We start from the raw sequence: 18,039 nt of genomic DNA on the forward strand, positions 1-18,039 counted from the left end.
TCTCCTCCAAATCCTCGCACGCGCAAAAGCTACTAAGCATAAAGCTTAGTGGTGCCAATAATACAAGAAAATATAATATGCAAATAAACATAATAATTTCCTAGTTATTGTGTTCATAAGAAATTAATAATTACTAACTTATTGTTTAGTCGAAGACTAACTACATTTTATGATGTTAACTTCTTCATGCATTTTGTTAGTTTTTTTCTTAATGATTTTGAGCTTCTTTATTTTATTGTAATAATTTTTTATCTTTATCTTGATATTTCATTTCCTTATTTTCTTTAATAATCAATTCAATTACAATTATACTTTTCCATGTCCAAGTAACCTATACAAATTGACCGGACTGGATAAATGAGTAACTGCCGGGTACCGTGTACAATCACACCATCGGTCACAATGTGTCTCCCGGTGTGCAAACAGAATGGCTAATAAGCCATAAAAGTAATAAGGCATAAAGCCAAGTAAAACATCATAATTAGTATAGCCATAGGCTATCACATTACAGAATGGCAATGAAGCCATACATCATACACAGTACTGCTATCAGAACCCTATTGGCATGCCAACCTATCCAAACCAATCACATTAGGTCTACTAGGACATATTACAAAGTCATTTCTGAATATTTGTACTTTATATATAAGGTTACTATTCCTTTCATTAGTCAACTAAAATGTTAACTTTTTCATAGATAATAGGTATATTGGTTCAAATATCACCAACATACCATATTTTTCATTCTAAAGTTATTGGCATTGGTTGCCAATTCCATTTCAAAGCTTAGTGTTAGTTATTCACAATTTTCAGATTTCAAGCACTAAGTTTACTGTTTCATTGGTCATTTGAACAGTAGGAATTTGATAAAATTGTCTTCATGAAAGTTGTTCCTTATTGTGTCTAGTTACATTTCTTTTTTTGAATCACTCCATTTGGAGTTTCGTAGCTCAAGTTATGGCCTAAATACCATAACTGGCCGGATTGCAAACTTTTCAGATTTTTTGGACTGACCAAATCTACAGTGTTTTGTATAGTGACTGCAGGTCACTTTTTGAACATGTTATGGTCAAAATTTGGGTTAGGTTTCTTCATGAAAATTGTAGGTCTATATCTCAGCTTTCTGTTGGTAAAATTTCAGGTCAATTGGACCTTTCTACACTGAGTTATAACCAAATAAATAAACACTGTTTATTTGGTCATTTTGCCCAGGCAGAATGCAAGTCACCCAAATTAGGGTAATTTTTAGGTCAACTTGGTTTGGTTTTCTGGGTAGGGTTTCTTCACCAAAGTGGTGCCATTATGTGTCTAGTTTCATGTCCAATTGGCCTTGCACCAATTGAACCTCTAAAACTCCATTTATAACTGCCCAAACCTGCTGGACTCGTACTCAGTCCTGCAGGTCAGCCAAGGCAGCTCACCCATACTCAAATGCCAAGTCTCAACTCACTTCATTTCCTTATCATACACATTCAAATGGTCACTAGTTGAGCATTACAAGGTTAATGAACCATCACATGAGCAAACCCTAATGTTGTTCAAGTGTCCACATTTTCAAGGTTCATTCATGCATCACACTTGCATTTCACTTACTCTTACATGTTCAATCACTCATCTCATACTATGGGCAGCTTATAAACACTTTACTTCAAGTAAATTCATCAAACCCTAACCATCCCTAGGCTGCCTAAATTGTAGGGATGAATATACATAAGTTTTATTTTGTTTTTCTTATACTTTTCCACTTATCTCATGCCAATAAACATGAATTAAGTAAAAGAGATAGGAGATTGGACACTAATTGACCCTTAGAACACTGATTCACCATCAGTTGAACAAAACTCTAATTGCCCCTAAACCCTAACTCTCCAATTCTCTTAATCTTGCAATACATGCCACTCCCAGTAAAAATTCATGCATATACATGTTAAATAGCATTAGGAGGTAAGTTTAAACTAAATAAAACATAGAAATTTCCCTTGCTTCCAAGCTGGCCAAATTTCCTTTTTAGCCATTGCCCATGATTTCTTCAATTCTTCTTCATATTTACAACTCAATTCAACTAATCCACACAATTTAAACACTAAATCTTGAAGTTAAGAGCACTTACCTTTTGTAATAGTTTTCAAAAGCTCCAAATCTTCTCTTTTTCCGTTTCTTTTTACTAGTTAGATGTTGCTTAAGGTGTGAGGAAGAGGTTTTGTGAAGCAAGATTAAAATCTTATAGTGGTTTATCAAGGAATTTTAGTGAAAAATGTTGATCAACAATGGTGAGAGAAGAGAGAGGAAGGAAGCCAGCTGAAAATGAAGAAGATGAACTTTGCTATGATAGTGAAGACCAAAAGAAATGGGAAATGGGGAATGGCAAATCACAGAGTAAAAAGAAAGAGTATGGAAAAAGAAGAATAGATTCTGAAAAGGATAATAGATACTGCAATTATTGTAATATTGTTGGTCACACTAAAGATACTTACTTCAAGTTAAATGGATATCTAGATTGGTATAAAGATTTAAAGAACTAAAAAGGGTAAGATAGGGTAAATGTTGTATCACAAAATCTAGAGACATAACTGGATATTAATGATAAGAGCAATCAGAAGAGAGATAAGTGACGTGTTGATTTCTCTATAAGATTTTGGCAAAAATTTATGAAATATATGAAGTTCCAGACCCCAACTCATAATGAAGCAAGTTGTGTTGAATTCTCTAGTATTGTAGGTAACCAACTTAGTTACTGTCCTAATAGTTATGTTGTCACTAATAAAGGTATGTGGATTATGGATACAGCCGCCACATCTCATATGTGTAATGACTTGAAAATGTTTATTGATCCTAATCCTTTATCAAAATTATAGGATCGAGTGCTTACCACCGTGCCAAAAGCTTAAGCTGTTAGCAAAGGTGCAACTCCAACTCTTTATAGTGTAACAGCCCAAGCGCCATGGGCCGAAAGGATTTGGGCAGGTTGCTGGCTCACTAAGTTATCCCCACCTAGTGCCAACAAAAACCAAGTATTGTAATGTAACCTGATGGAACCCTTAACCACATCCTTTATTCAAGAACTGTTATTTTACACCCAAGACTTCATTTGACAAATGCTCTACATATTCCTACTTTTTAACATAATCTCACATCCATCAGCAAACTCACACAAAATTCCCCTATTAGTGTCAAATTTGTCTCTAATAAATGCATTTTGCAGGACCTAGTAAAGGATGAGGTTGTAGCTACTGGGGAAAATGCAGGGAGGATTATACAAACTAAACAAAAAATCTTTTCCATCATTCACTTATTCTGTCATTTCTAGTGCTAAACCAATTTGTAATACTACAGTAAATAAAGTGTTTCAGTGTTCTAATAATATTGTGCCTTATGAGCTATGGCATTTAAGACTTGGACATATATACAAATCAAAACTATCTCATATTACTGTTATTAGTTGCAAGGATCCAAATGATCATCATATTTGTGAACTATGCAAAGCAACAAGGATTACCTTTTTAGGAAAGTACTATCTCTACTACATATGTTTTTGAAATTATTCACATTAACTTATGGGGGGCATATTTTGTTTCATCTATAACTGGTGCTAAATATGTCCTACCCATAGTATATGATTTTTGCAGGGCTACATGGACATATTTGCTATTAGACAAAACTAAAGTACATTGCTTTAGTTGGTTTTTTAACATTAGCTCAAAATCAATTTAACAAAGTTGTCAAAATTATAAGGACTGACAATGTTTTAGAATTTATCCAACATTCATGCGCTACCTTGTTTCACACAAAAGGGATATTACATAAAAGGTCTTGCCCCTATTTCTCTTAGCAGAATGGGGTAGTAGAAAGGAAGAAAGCTCTTCAGGTGGCAAGGGCTTTAATGTTCCAATCCAAACTTTCGAAATGTTTTTGGGGTGAGTCCATCTTAACTGCTACACATATTATAAACCTGTTACCTAGCACAATTTTGAATTTGAAAACCCCCTTTGAAATTTTGTATAACAAGCCACCACTTTAATAAATTTTAAAGGTCTTTGGATGCGTGGCTTTTGCTATAAATACTAAAACTCATAAACAAAATTTTGATTCTACGGCATTTAAATGCATTTTTCTTGGATATGCTGCTACTTTTAAAGCATACGAACTTTATAAACTTTCAAATAAAACCATTTTTATGTCTAGAGATGTTAATTTTCATGAAAATCATTTTCTTTTTGCATCTCAAGATGACTTTACATTTGATGATGATTAAGTTTCTCTTCCTTTAACAATTTCGGATTCTGTTTCCAATTCATAACCTCCTATTCCACAAGTCACGCCACTATCACCTTCTGTTCGAAGAGTCATGATAGATTCCCCTTCTCCTTCACATCACATGTCTCCATCTTAAGGGGGGGCTGAGAGTATTATGGTTATTTATGATTAAAACACATTGTAGAAAGAGCAGGTCATTTAAGTGAAATGACGCGTTAAGGGAAGGAAGGCTGTCGAAGTAGTAAAATGATGTGCAGCACAAGAAATGCAAGAGACACTTTGAACTTCCCACATGATTTCTTATTCTGTTAGTTTGTTGCACATAGCTAGCAAAGCTGTAGAATTAGTCAGAAGAATTAGCTTTCTTTTTGTATATAAGAATGATGTAGTCAGTTTCTTTTCCCAATTAATTTAATACAAATTGTCTTTGCTCCACTCTTTGTTCACGCCGACGCCACAAAAACCAAAAAGCCAATTTATAGACAACATTCCAAGACATAACAACCCTAATAGTTGTACTTAATCTCAAACTGTATTTGAACCAATTTGTAACAGAAATAGAAGGGTCCATAAAACATCCCACAAACCTCTAGGGCACAAATGAAACCATACTTGCTAGGCACTAACATAGTCACACAGCACGTGAAGAATGGACTTATCATACAAACCCATGTAAATACTACAACTAGCTAAAACAGGAAGCTATCATCAAGCTTGCTCATAATTAGTAAGCAGATGTTCATGAATAGCTAGCCATATGAATGATCTTATACACTACGAGTGTGGCCAACTAGGACGGATGCAGAATTAAATATGAAGGGGTCAAAATTTTAAGTCGTATAATTATCATAAGATCACATATATAAGGGCAAAGCTAAGTGTCAATGAATGGGGTCAATTGACCCTACTCAATCAAGGAAAAAAAATTAAAAAAATGTAATTAAGGGGACAAATTAAAATGAATATATTGTATAGTAATATTTATTTATTTGCTTATCCTAAAATTAACGAAAAATAGAAATTAGACTCTAATTTATATATTGACTTAAAAAAATTTAAACAAATCAAATTTATAAATTTGACAGCCTACTAATTCATAAATTTTACTTTGAATCCTTTAAATGATATAAAATTTAAATTATTTAAAAATTATTCAATGAGATCAATCATTTATTAGTTTTTTTTATTGAAAAATTTATATGTATGTGTGTAATTTATAAGTATTTCCGTCTCATATTCATATATTACATTTATATATTAAGTTTTAAAAATGACCCCCTTAGAACGATTTTTTTATTCTGCCTATATATATATATATATATATATATATGGATCCAATTTTGTACAGTAAACACTGAGACTAGAAATCAACATTGGTTCTTATATAATAAATTAACAATAGCAAGACTCACATAATAAAATAAAATAATAAAAAAAAAACTTACCTATTAGTTCTTTTTGTAGGACACAAGATAATATTAAGAACTGCTTCGATATTTGCACCTTTTTTCGTCTACTCGTAATATTTTTTCAATCAAAGTGTTATAGAAAAATTAAATTTAGGTTCTAAAAATTAAGTTGCTTAGAAATTTTTTAAATAAAATTAATATTTTAAAATAATAAGTTATAATTATAATAAATAGTGACTAAAATTTTTATTCTATAAGGATAAAATAAATTAAAATAAATTTTTATACTAAAAAAATTAGATTTTTTATTTAACATTTAATAAATTTTTATAATTAATGATAAAATTAATTTTAAATATTAACTTTAATAAAATTTTTATTTTTAAATGTTTTTTTTTTCCAATGGGGTAGGCCCCCCACCTAATCCACTAAGGTTGGCTTTTAATCCACTGACAAGATATTAGCGTCCATAAACAGACTTAAAAAAAATAAAAAATAAAAAATAAAAATAAAAATAAAAATAAAAAAAACCCTAATAAATTGGAGTCACCCCAACGCATACTATCAAGACCATTGGCAGCAACAGAAGTGTAATGTACCGAAATTTATATTATTATGTATTTAATTTGGAAAATTTAATGACTAGATTTCTACTGCTCTTGAGTTATCAGTCTCATTATAGCACCTAATATGTTGCATTGCTCTTTAGCTATTAATACTTTTATTTTGCGTCTTAGATACGAGCATTATCTATAAAAAGAATATTGCGAATATATAGAAATATTATAAATTTAATAATATTTCAACGAATTTATCTAAGCAATTTTTTATAGTAAAAAGTTTATTTTATTCTAATTATAATGACTTATTCTAACATAACATGCGGTTGTAAGATTTTGCGTGCGACTTTAAAAAATTAAATAGGCTAAAATTAATTTCTTTAATATAGTTAATATTAATTAATATTTATTTTAATTAAAATAAATTTTAATTCTAATTGTATAAGGATTACTTAAAGCATGTACTAGATTAAGTCATATATATATATATATATATATATATATATATATATATATATATATATATATATATATATATATAAGCTGGTACTCTCTCTACCCATAAGATCACACATATTTTTTTTCATAAATTCAGAAATATTAAAGCCATCTTAAGTAAGTTTTCCATTGCTAAAGTTTTGTGTGTGAACCAAGAAGGATCAAGAGGGAGAAATCAATTTATCGAATCAAAGGGTCTCTCTCAATTATTACCATGACTCAATTAAACTATACATCAGGTATACTTTCTAGATCTGTGAGAATTTATTTATTCAATATCTATTATTAGAGTGATAGTTGAATCTTATATTTATAATTGATATTATGTTTATGATTGTTATGATTTATTAAGAATTATTTTACATGTGATATCAGAGCCTTGAAATTTGAATAGTTAAATTTCTCCATTAAATTATGATGATGAACATGATGATAAAATTCTGGCTTGTTGTTTAATTCTAGGTAGAATTAAAGTGTAGATTGTGAAAGTTTAATGATTAAGGATGATAATAATAATAATAATAATAATAATAATAATAATAATAATAATAATAATAATAATAATAATAATAAATTTGGCCAAATTAAATTATGGGCATGAGAATTATTAACACGGTGAAAAATCGTGTTATACAAAAATTTAAGTTTAGGATAAGTTCTCTCAAAGAAAGGAATTAAAGGAAACAAAATATTATATATATATATATCAAAGTGGTCAAATTGTTTTGGCCATGAAGTTCAAAACGCATGAAAATATGTTTGTGATAGAAGATGCTTAAAAAATAAATAATTAATTAATAAATTAAAGTATTGACCCAAATTTAATTAGGCTATGAAAATTCAACATGATGAAGAAAACGTGTTGAAAATAATGAATCTTTTAGGAACATGTTTTCCCAAAAGTAAGAAAACGAAAAAAAATCTAACTAAGATTTGTAATTAAACCTAATAATTGAACAAATATGAGGTTTATTAAGATACAAATTTATATGCATGACTTATGTTATTTATTTTAGTTTGTTAGTTACCAAAGTGATCAACCTAAAATAAAATAAAATTAATAGTTTGTTGGTCACAAAAGTGGCCAAACTATTAATGATATTTACATGTATATAAAAATTATTAATAATCCATGCTAATAAATGCCTATGATAAAAAATAAATTAATTGATACCTACTAGTCATCAAAACTTAAGGATTTTACTCAAAGGTAAATCAATTATTCTATGAATAGTGAGAATTATGAGGACAATAATATTTTATCAAATATATATTGGATGTCCAAAAACAATATGTATATTTGGTGCAAGTTAATTATTGTACAATCAAGTTTAAAGGCATTTAATTTATGATAGTATATTATAGTATCTACCTAAAAGAGAAATGTAGTATACTCTAACTATTCAAATTATCTGAATCTATTTTGAGTTTATAAATATCATATTGCAACTATTTCTCTTCATTCACAATCTTAATCTATTATTGTTTTAATAGACTGAACTTCTTTGAATGGTATGAGCAAATCAAGTTCCATTTAGGTATCTTAGACCCTGACTTGGCATCATTGAAGATAAACTTATTGCTATTGTGGATATAAGCAGTGAGGAAGAGAAGTTATACCATAAGCAATGATAATGGTTAAACAGATTGACCTTATGTTTTTGCAAAATGATTATTGCCAACAATATTAGGACTACAATTTCACAAACTAAAAATGGAAAAGAATACCTTAACCTTGTGAAAGATAGGTTACATTCTAAAGTTAAGTCATTCGCTAGTACTCTAATGGCATAACCCATGACTATGAAGTATAATGGGTCAAAGAGTATGCAAGAGCACATTATTAGAACAAGTGATATTATAACAAAACTAGAAACCTTAAAGATGACGATTAATGATTCCTTCTTGGTATAGTTCATTCTGAACTCATTACCTCCTAAATATGAGTCATTTCAAATTAATTACAACACTATTAAGGATAAGTAAAATGGTAATGAATTGGTTAGCAAGTTAGTTTAGGATGCAACAATATTAAAGAATCAAGGGACTCATTCAGTCAACATTATAGGTCAAGAAGCTGGTAAAGGACTTAAAGTTAAAGCCTACAAGTTTAAGAAGAAAAAGAAAGGATCTCCAAATATTACTCAAGCTTAGGAAAAGAAACAAATGATAGACAAGTGTCGCTTTTGTATGAAAGTAGGACACCATCAGAAAGATTGCTTGAAGCACAAAGCTTGATTTGAAAAGAAAAGGTAATCTTTATGCTTATGTATGTTTCAAATGAAACTTATTTGAAGTTTCTAATAATACTTGGTAGATTGATTTTGGTGCTACTATTTATATATCTAGTGTGATGAAAGGATTCCTTACGAAACGCAACCCAATTAAGACTTCTAATTTATGAGGAACCATATGAAGGCTTTAATTGAAGGCGTAGAGACTTACTGTTTGGTCTTAGATAATGGCTAACACCTAGACCTATTATAGACCCTCTATGTGCCTTTCAATTTTTAAGAATGTCATGTTTATTTCAAAACTTGATGAATTTGGATTTAATGTTAAGTTTGAGCATGAATGTTTCAATTTATTTAATAATAATAATAATTCCATTATTATTTTTGCAATTCTTACTGATGGTTTATATAGACTGAAACTTAATGATAATTTTGTTGAATCCTTACCTGTCACTTATAACAATATTGGAATTAAGCATAGTAGACTGAATGATAATTTTATTTTCTTGTGGCATAAGTGATTGGATCACATATCCAAAGAAAGGTTAAAGAAATTGGTAAAGAATGGGATTCTACCAAGTTTAGATTTTACTGATCTTAATGTGTGTGTGGATTGCATTAAGGGGAAGTAAACCAAATACAATAAGAAATGAGCTATAAGAAGCAGTTAGCTTCTTGAAATAATACACACTAATATAAGTGGGCCTTTTGATGCTCCATTTTTTGGTAGAGAAAAGTATTTTATCACTTTTATTGATGATTTTTCACATTATGGACATATTTATTTATTTAATGAAAAGTCTCAATCAATAGATGCACTTGAAGTGTCCATAAATGAGGTTGAAAGGCAATTAGATGGAAAGGTAAAATTAGTAAGTTTAGATAAAAGTGGTAAATATGATGGAAAACATAATGAATTGGGATAATATGTCCTGGTCCATTTGTAAAGTTCTTAGAAAATCATAGCATATGTGTATAATATACTATACCAAGTGAGTCATCAATAAAATGGGGTGGCGAAAAGGTAAAATCGGACTTTAATAGATATAGTTAGGAGTATGATAATTAACTCTTCTTTATCTATATCTTTGTGGATGTATGCACTTAAAACTGCTATATACTTGTTAAATAAGGTTCCTAGCAAGAGAATATCAAAAACACCTTATGTATTGTGGATTAGAAGAAAACTTAGTTTAAGGCACTTGCATGTTTGGGGTTGACGAATGGAGGCAAGAATTTATAATCTAGATGAAAAGAAATTAGATTCTCGAACGATAAGTGGATACTTTATTAGTTATCCATAGAAATCTAAAGGGTATAGGTTTTATGTTCCAAACCATAGTCTGATTATTGTAGAAACTAGTAATGTTAGATTCCTTGAAGAATGATGAAGTTAGTGGGAGTATTGAGAGATAGGATGTGGATATACAGGAAATTAAAATTGATTTTCTTATGCCTATGAATGTTTCTATACCACGTATTGTTCTAGTAGTTGTTGAATGTTCTAACAATGCTAAATAACATGTTGATGAAACACACCCTTAAGAAGCTAACCCATGAAGAACTAACAAATGTGAACCACAAAAAAATGCCATTAAGAAGATCTCAAAGAGAAAAGAGATTGGCAATTGCTGATGATTATTTTACCTGGAAGAGTTAGATTTTGATATAAGGAATCAATAAAAATTTAGTTTCATTTTTATAAGCTATAAGAAAGTACTGTTTCTGATAAGTAGTTAAACACCATAAAAGATGAGTTAAAATCCATGGAACGAAATAAAGTATGACATCTCATTGAATTACCTAAAGTATCTAAACAAGTTGAGTGTAAATGGGTCTTCAAGGGTAAAGGCGACTTGAATGGCAATATCGAATGATTTAAAGTAAGACTTCTTACCAAGGGTTATACTGAAAAGTATGGTGTTGACTATAAAGAGACTTTCTTACTAGTTTTAAAGAAAGACTCATTAAAAATTAAATTCATTAAGAATTAGTATAGCATTAGTGACTCATTATGATTTAGAGTTGCACTAAATGGATGTAAAAATAGCCTTTTCAAATGGAAAACTTGAAGAGAAATTTTATATGGACTAACCTGAATGTTTCTTAGTTGAAAGAAAAGGCCTTATGGTGTGTAAATTTAAGAAATCAATATATAGACCTAAGTAAGCTTCTCACTAGTGGTATAATAAGTTCAATGATACCATAAAATCTTTTGATTTAAAGAAAAAAGACATTGATCGATGTATATATCTTAAGATTAGTGGAAGTATATTTATTGTCTTAATTCTGCATGTTGATGATGAAGGAGCGGAAGCATGAAAAACACAACTTTTTACCATTGAATTCAAAAATTTTTCACCTAGGGTCACATGCATCATGCAAGATTTATTTTTATCTATTTGATTTCAATGATAAACAACATATTAAAACTCTTTTAATATATTTTTGGATTTGTATTTGCCATTTAAGATTTTAAAATTAATCAGATTAATTTTAAAATCCTAGATTAAATCAAGAACAAATACATTAACCTCTTAATGCACTGTAGTATATTTGTGCCTTTGGGATGCGTCTTCAGGACACCAGATGTTGTTCCTCTAGCTTGTCCACACCAAGAACACCTATGACAGCCCTTAAACAGCTTCTAAAGCTTTTTTTATTAATTAGAAAATCAAGTTTTGCCTTTTAAGAGATTAAAAATATAAACAGGACACTAGAAACAATTTCTAGTATTTTTAATTCAAGAGATTATTTGCTAATCTCTTGGAATATATGAGAGAAGAAGATGAAGAGAAAAGAGAGTCTCTTGGCTGGCGGCACCAAGGATATCAGCTGCTGGTTGTGTTGTTTTTTTTTTCATAACAATACTTATATAGGTAGGTCAACACATTTCACCCTTGCCACATTTCACCCTCTGATTGGTTCTAGGTTTAATTGACCCAATCACATTGTGCCAAGTGTCAAACCTATATTTAATCTTAATTTTAATCATCTTACATGATTAAAAACATTTGGCAAGCTTATGTGTAGTGCCACGTGTCACCATCTCATGGTGCCACATGTCACCCTGTGAAATTACCAAAATACCCCTGTGTCTTAATTTTGAGTTCTCAACCCAAAATAATTATTTTTCTTCTTCTAATCAATTTATATCAAATATAAATCAATTAATTAATCTTTATGAATTAATTTCTCATTAACTAAATTCATATTTAAACACTTTAAATATAAATTTAACTTATGCTATACATCCAATAATCTAGATTTGGTTTCAAGTCATGCTAGGGACGTTGCAATCTAATTGCAAACCAAACATATTTAATTAATCAATTAAACTCTTTAATTAATTAATTAAATTTAAACTCTTTAATTAATTAATTAAATCATATTTAATTTAGTGATTTCTTGTGTATGTGTGTGACTTACTAGGCTCATCTCTAATTGGCAATGAGATATGATATCAACTCTTAATATCATCAGAATTCTTTTTTACCATAAATGATTTCTCTAAAAAATTTTATGCACCTCATAGACTATGGTTAACACCTAGCATAGCATGTCATAGCCACCCAATTAGTAATAAGGTTTACCTTAAATGAACCTATAATCATATGTTACCATGCACTAGAATCTCTCTGTTACAAAATCTCAATTCAAGCTGGAATCATGGTTTATGTCAAACTCCATTTGCTATGAATATTATGTTCTCTTTTAATTCTAGTTCTTGATTAAAAAATTTTCTCATCAGAAACTCTTTTCTGAAAAAATCTATCTGTCCTGGCCAGGAACTTGAAACATCAAGAACAATTAAATGAACATAGGATTTTATCCCTATTTACTTAGAGGAACAGATTCCATCTTGATCAACACTTACCTCCATATATAACTAGTAGGAGCCAACACATGCCCATATACCCATACACAGTACAAGTATGAAAGCAGTATCAAACTCAAACCACCTATATACAAGATAACTGTGCTATCTCAGGTCTAAAGATTATATGTACTGATATGATTTATAATAATGCATTGACAAGAGTAAACTCCATGTGCTTGTTATAAGTGTCACTGGTTCGACCTACTTATCATGTATAAGTACCTATCATATTTGTCATATGGCATGAGACTCACCATTCCATCTTATTTATATCTCATATAAATAACTTAGAAACAAACATGAATACAATCTTTCTGGATAAGTCATGTCCTTATTGTGAAGTATTCTCGATTGTGAACCTATTTATGATACTTTGTACTAGAAATACTGTCACTCATATTCTTAACAACTTAAGAATAGAATTTCTAACAAAATATCAATGGATCTTTTCTATTACACATAAATATATTATGTAAACGGAAAAGTGGAAATGCCTTTTATTAATAAAAAAATGTACAAGATACATACTAAATTATATGCTCTAGGGCATACTACTAACAATCTCCCACTAGCACTAGAGTCATTCATTACAATACCTTAGTCCCATCTTCTTAAGATGTAGGTCTAACTGTGTTTGTGATAAAGGCTTAGTGAATGGATCAGCTGGATTTTCAGCTGATGCTATTTTCTACATGGCTATATCGCCTTGTCCAACTATATCTCTAATAATGTGGTAGCGCCTTTCTATGTGTTTGGATTTCTAGTGAGACCGGGGTTTCTTATATCCAAACATCTTCTTTTGTAGCATTTGATGCACTAATATACTCGGCCTCTTTAGTGGAATTTGCAGTCGTGCTCTGTTTGGAACTCTTCTAACTGACTGCACCTCTATTGCAAATAAACACATATCTAGAGGTAGACTTTCTATCATCGATATCTGATTGGAAATCAAAATCAGTATAACCATCCAATTGCAAGTCTCCACCTCCATAGATCAAGAATAAATCCTTAGTTCTTCTCAAGTACTTAAGGATATTCTTGTGACTATCGATGTTCCAAACCTGGATTGGATTGATACCTGCTAGTCAAACTAACAGCATATGCGATATCCGGCCTAGTACACAACATTGCATACATTAAACTACCAATAGCCGAAGCATATGGAATCCTGGCCATCTTATCTCTTTCTTCAGGTGTCTTTGGAGACATCTCTTTAGAAAGATGGATACCATGTCTCACTGGTAATAATCCTCTCTTGGAATCAAGTATGTTAAACCTCTTTAACACCTTTTCCAAGTATAGACTTTAGGATAAACCAATTATTCTTTTTGCTCTATCTCTATAGATGCGAATCCCAAGAATACAGGTTGCCTCCCCTAAGTCTTTCATGGAGAATGTATTTGACAACCATACCTTTATAGTTGTCAACATACCTGTGTCATTACCCATTAACAGAATATCATCAACATATAAGACAAGGAAAATGATAGCAATATCACTAACCTTCTTATATACACAAGGCTCATCCTCAACCCATAAACAGATCGCTTTAGCTTGTGCACTTTGGAACCATCTTGGGATTCAAAACCCCTAGGTTGTTCCATGAAAATGTTTTCTTCAATGTATCCATTGAGAAAAGCTGTTTTGACATCCATCTGCCAAATCTCATAATCATAGTATACAGCTATTGCTAATAGAATCCTAATTGATTTAAGCATGGCAACAAGCGAGAATGTCTCCTCATAGTCGATTCCTTGCCTTTTGAGAAACCCTTTCGCTACTAGCCTTGTCTTATAGGTCTCTACCTTTCCATCAGAACCAATTTTCTTCTTGAAAACCCATTTATTCCCTATAGGTACAATACCTTCAGGTGGGTCAACAAGATCCCAAACTTAATTCTTATACATGGAATCAATATCGGATTTCATAGCATCAATCCATTTTGAAGAGTCTATATCTGATATAGCTTCTTCATAGGTAAGTGGATCATCTCAAAGATCTACTTCTTCATGAGTAGACAACTCTTGTTCTTCTTCATGAAGGAAAAAATATCTCACTGGTGGATGAGATACCCTGGTTGTTCTATGAGGAACAGCTGTAGATGTTTCATTAACGGGTGTAGGTTGACTAGATGGATCTATATCTACTGATCTGTTGATTGGTCAGAATTCTCCAATTCTAACTCTATTTGCCTTCCTTTGCCTCCTTTTTGAACAAACTGTTGTTCAAGAAATATGGCATCTCTATGTATTGATGCATGCATTTAATATCATCATTTAGGAGTAATTTTTGCACATAGTTTACCCTTGTTCATAGCTATTACTATAGATATTAGCACATATTTAGTCAACTTTACAATTTTCACACTTCTTAGTTTAATTTCTGGAATTTATTTGTTTTGTAGGTTAAATTTGGAGAAATTTGATGTATTTTGATCAGAGTAGCCATTTGGAGGAGATTAGAGTTGAATTGCAAAAATTTTTGAAGTTGAGTAAAAATGGCCGAGAGCGACACAACCTGCAGCACAACCGAATTAGCTTATGTCGCAGGTTGTGTCAATCGTCAGATATTCACGCCGAGAGCGACACAACCCGCAACACAACCCACGACACAACTGACTCGGCTTATGTCGTTTTTACTGGAAATAGTTGACGTGGCATTTCCGTTACTCTGGCTTTTTACCTCACTTTCTCTAGAACCTTCCCCCTTTTTACCCATTCTAGGGCAGACCCTTAGCCTATATAAAGTCTCATTTATCATTTTCTTTCCATAGAGAGCAAGAGAGGCATTTTTGGCAAGATTAGAAAGAGAGAAGGAGGGAGCACGCTCGCATTTTTTCCAAAGAAATGCAGAACCTGTCAAGATTTTCTCGCAGCAGATTCTGCTGCATATTTCTGGGTTTTTCTACCCCTTAGCTTACATTTCCATTATTTCTTCATTTATACATTTGGGTTTGTCTTAAAACTATGAATAGTGAGTAGTTGATTGAGATTCTAGAGATGGGTTTGTAAATATTGATTTGTATTGTGGTTTTGAACTGATTTAGCCATTTAAATGGGATTTGTTACATTTTGATTTATTGCTTGTGAGCTTGTTGCCTTGCTTGATGAATGGGCCCTCATTAAGTTAAGCTTTAATCCTTAATAGATGGACTGAAAAGTGAATATTAGGGATAGATAATCTTGCAATAAACGTTATTTTCTTGGTGTTAGAGATAAGCTAAGAAGATTAAGGGGAACTTTCCAAAAATCAATTAGAGCTTTAAATGGGTTTTTGTTAGGTTTGAAATACCGTGAAAACAGGGTTTGATTTAATGAAAACCAACTTTGAAATGCTTGAAAAAGGTTTCAAAAATTTAAGAATTGATTTCTCTCAAAATTGCAATTCTCATGTGTTTGGCTAAATTAGGGATAAACCACATGCAAACAATATTGAAAAATCCAATCTCTAGAATCACTTTAATTTTTATTGAATTTATATTTAATTCCTCTCAAATTTCATAAATAGAAATTTCAAATTAATTTTTGATAATCTAGTTTAATTAATTTTAGTTAATTGTTTGATTTAGTTTTAATTCCTCAAATACCAATTTTAATTCCAAATTTCATTTTACATCTTTAATTTTTGTCATTTTAATTAGCTTATACTTTTATTTCCAATTTAAGCACAATTCCCTGTGGGATCGATATTATTTTTTAAAACTATACTACTGTGACCCGTGCACTTGCGGACACATCGTATCAAGTTTTTTGGCGCCGTTGCCGGGGAATTGTTTGTTTTTAAGTTGGATTTTAATTGTTTTAAGCTAATTAGAATTTTTATTTTCTTTTATTTTCATTATTGTTCCTTGTGTTTTTCAGGTACTTTTCTTGTTTATGAGACGATCGAAAAGCACAAGTGACACTGAATTGTTATTCAACCCAGAAATTGAAAAATTCTGTCGAGCTAACAAAAAGGAATACGAAAGAAGAAAAGAAGCAGAAAAAGAAGAACAACAAAGATTTGAGCAAGAGGAGACAATTAAAAATATGGAGAATCAAAATAGAGCCATTGGTGGAAACAATGGAGGAAATGAGCACAACGGGCAAAATGCAGTTGCTAATCAAAATGATCCTCAGAGAAGATCCATGTTGGATTATGCTTTTCCTACATGTGCTGATGTAAGAGATAACAGACCTATTATTGGAGCTAATCAATTTGAGTTAAAGACTGGTCTCATTCAAATGGTTCAGAATTCACAATTTGGAGGTAGTCCATTTGAAAATCCTCATTCTCATTTGAAGAAATTTTTGATGATATGTGGTACACAAAGACAACCTGGAGTTTCAGATGAAGTTATTCGGCTCACCTTATTTCCATTCTCTCTTCGGGATTCAGCATTGGAGTGGTATGACTCACTTCCACAAGCTATTATAGCTACTTGGGAGCAGCTATCTCAAGCTTTTCTATCTCAGTTTTTCCCACCTGGGAAGACCACTCATTTGAGGAATTTGATGGTAGCTTTTAAGCCAAGAGATGATGAAACTTTGTATGAATCTTGGATGAGATTTAAGGAGCTTGAAAGGCAATGTCCTCATCATGAAATACCCAAATGGATGATTGTTCAGAATTTCTACACCAGAGTTACTCCAGCCATAAGAAACACAATTGATTCACAAGCAGGAGGAGATTTCATGAGAATGACAAGTGAAGAATGCTATGATCTATTAGAGAAGATTGCTCATAATACCCATTTGTGGGGAAATCCTAGAGCACTTGAGCCAAAGAAGGCTGGGATTTATGAACTTGACTCAGTTAGCTACATGAATGCAAGATTTGATCAGTTGACTCAGCTTCTTAGTGATTTTTGCACAAAGGCAACAACCTCAACTCCTACAACTGTGCAACAAGTTGCCTTCACAGATGGAACTCAAAGTTGTGGAGTTGATTACTCTTCTTATGGTGATGATTATTTGCAAGAACAAGCTGCTTATGCAGGAGGTTATCAACAGAAACCTATGGGAAATTCTTACTCTAATGTGAACAACTCAACATGGAGACCACAAGCAACTTTTGCTCAACAAGGCCAAAGCTCAAATTATGCTCTTAACCAGCAGTTTATGCAGCAAAATAGGCCTTAATTTTAGCCTCAATTTCAGCCCACAAGGCAGCCACAACCTGGATATCAAGCAAGAGCACAACAATCCCTTCCACCTCATGAGCCG

The 18,039-nt window shown here is 31.3% G+C and overlaps 1 non-coding gene across 1 annotated transcript; it reads right to left on the reverse strand.

Annotated features, from left to right (window-relative positions):
• Positions 1-17,313: 17,313 nt before the first annotated feature.
• Positions 17,314-17,420, reverse strand: LOC131180456 (small nucleolar RNA R71). Its single transcript, XR_009149228.1, has one exon. It is a non-coding gene; the product is annotated as a small nucleolar RNA R71 (small nucleolar RNA).
• Positions 17,421-18,039: the final 619 nt, after the last annotated feature.

Source organism: Hevea brasiliensis, chromosome 5 (genome assembly GCF_030052815.1).
Source record: "Hevea brasiliensis isolate MT/VB/25A 57/8 chromosome 5, ASM3005281v1, whole genome shotgun sequence".
Taxonomy (NCBI): domain Eukaryota; kingdom Viridiplantae; phylum Streptophyta; class Magnoliopsida; order Malpighiales; family Euphorbiaceae; genus Hevea; species Hevea brasiliensis.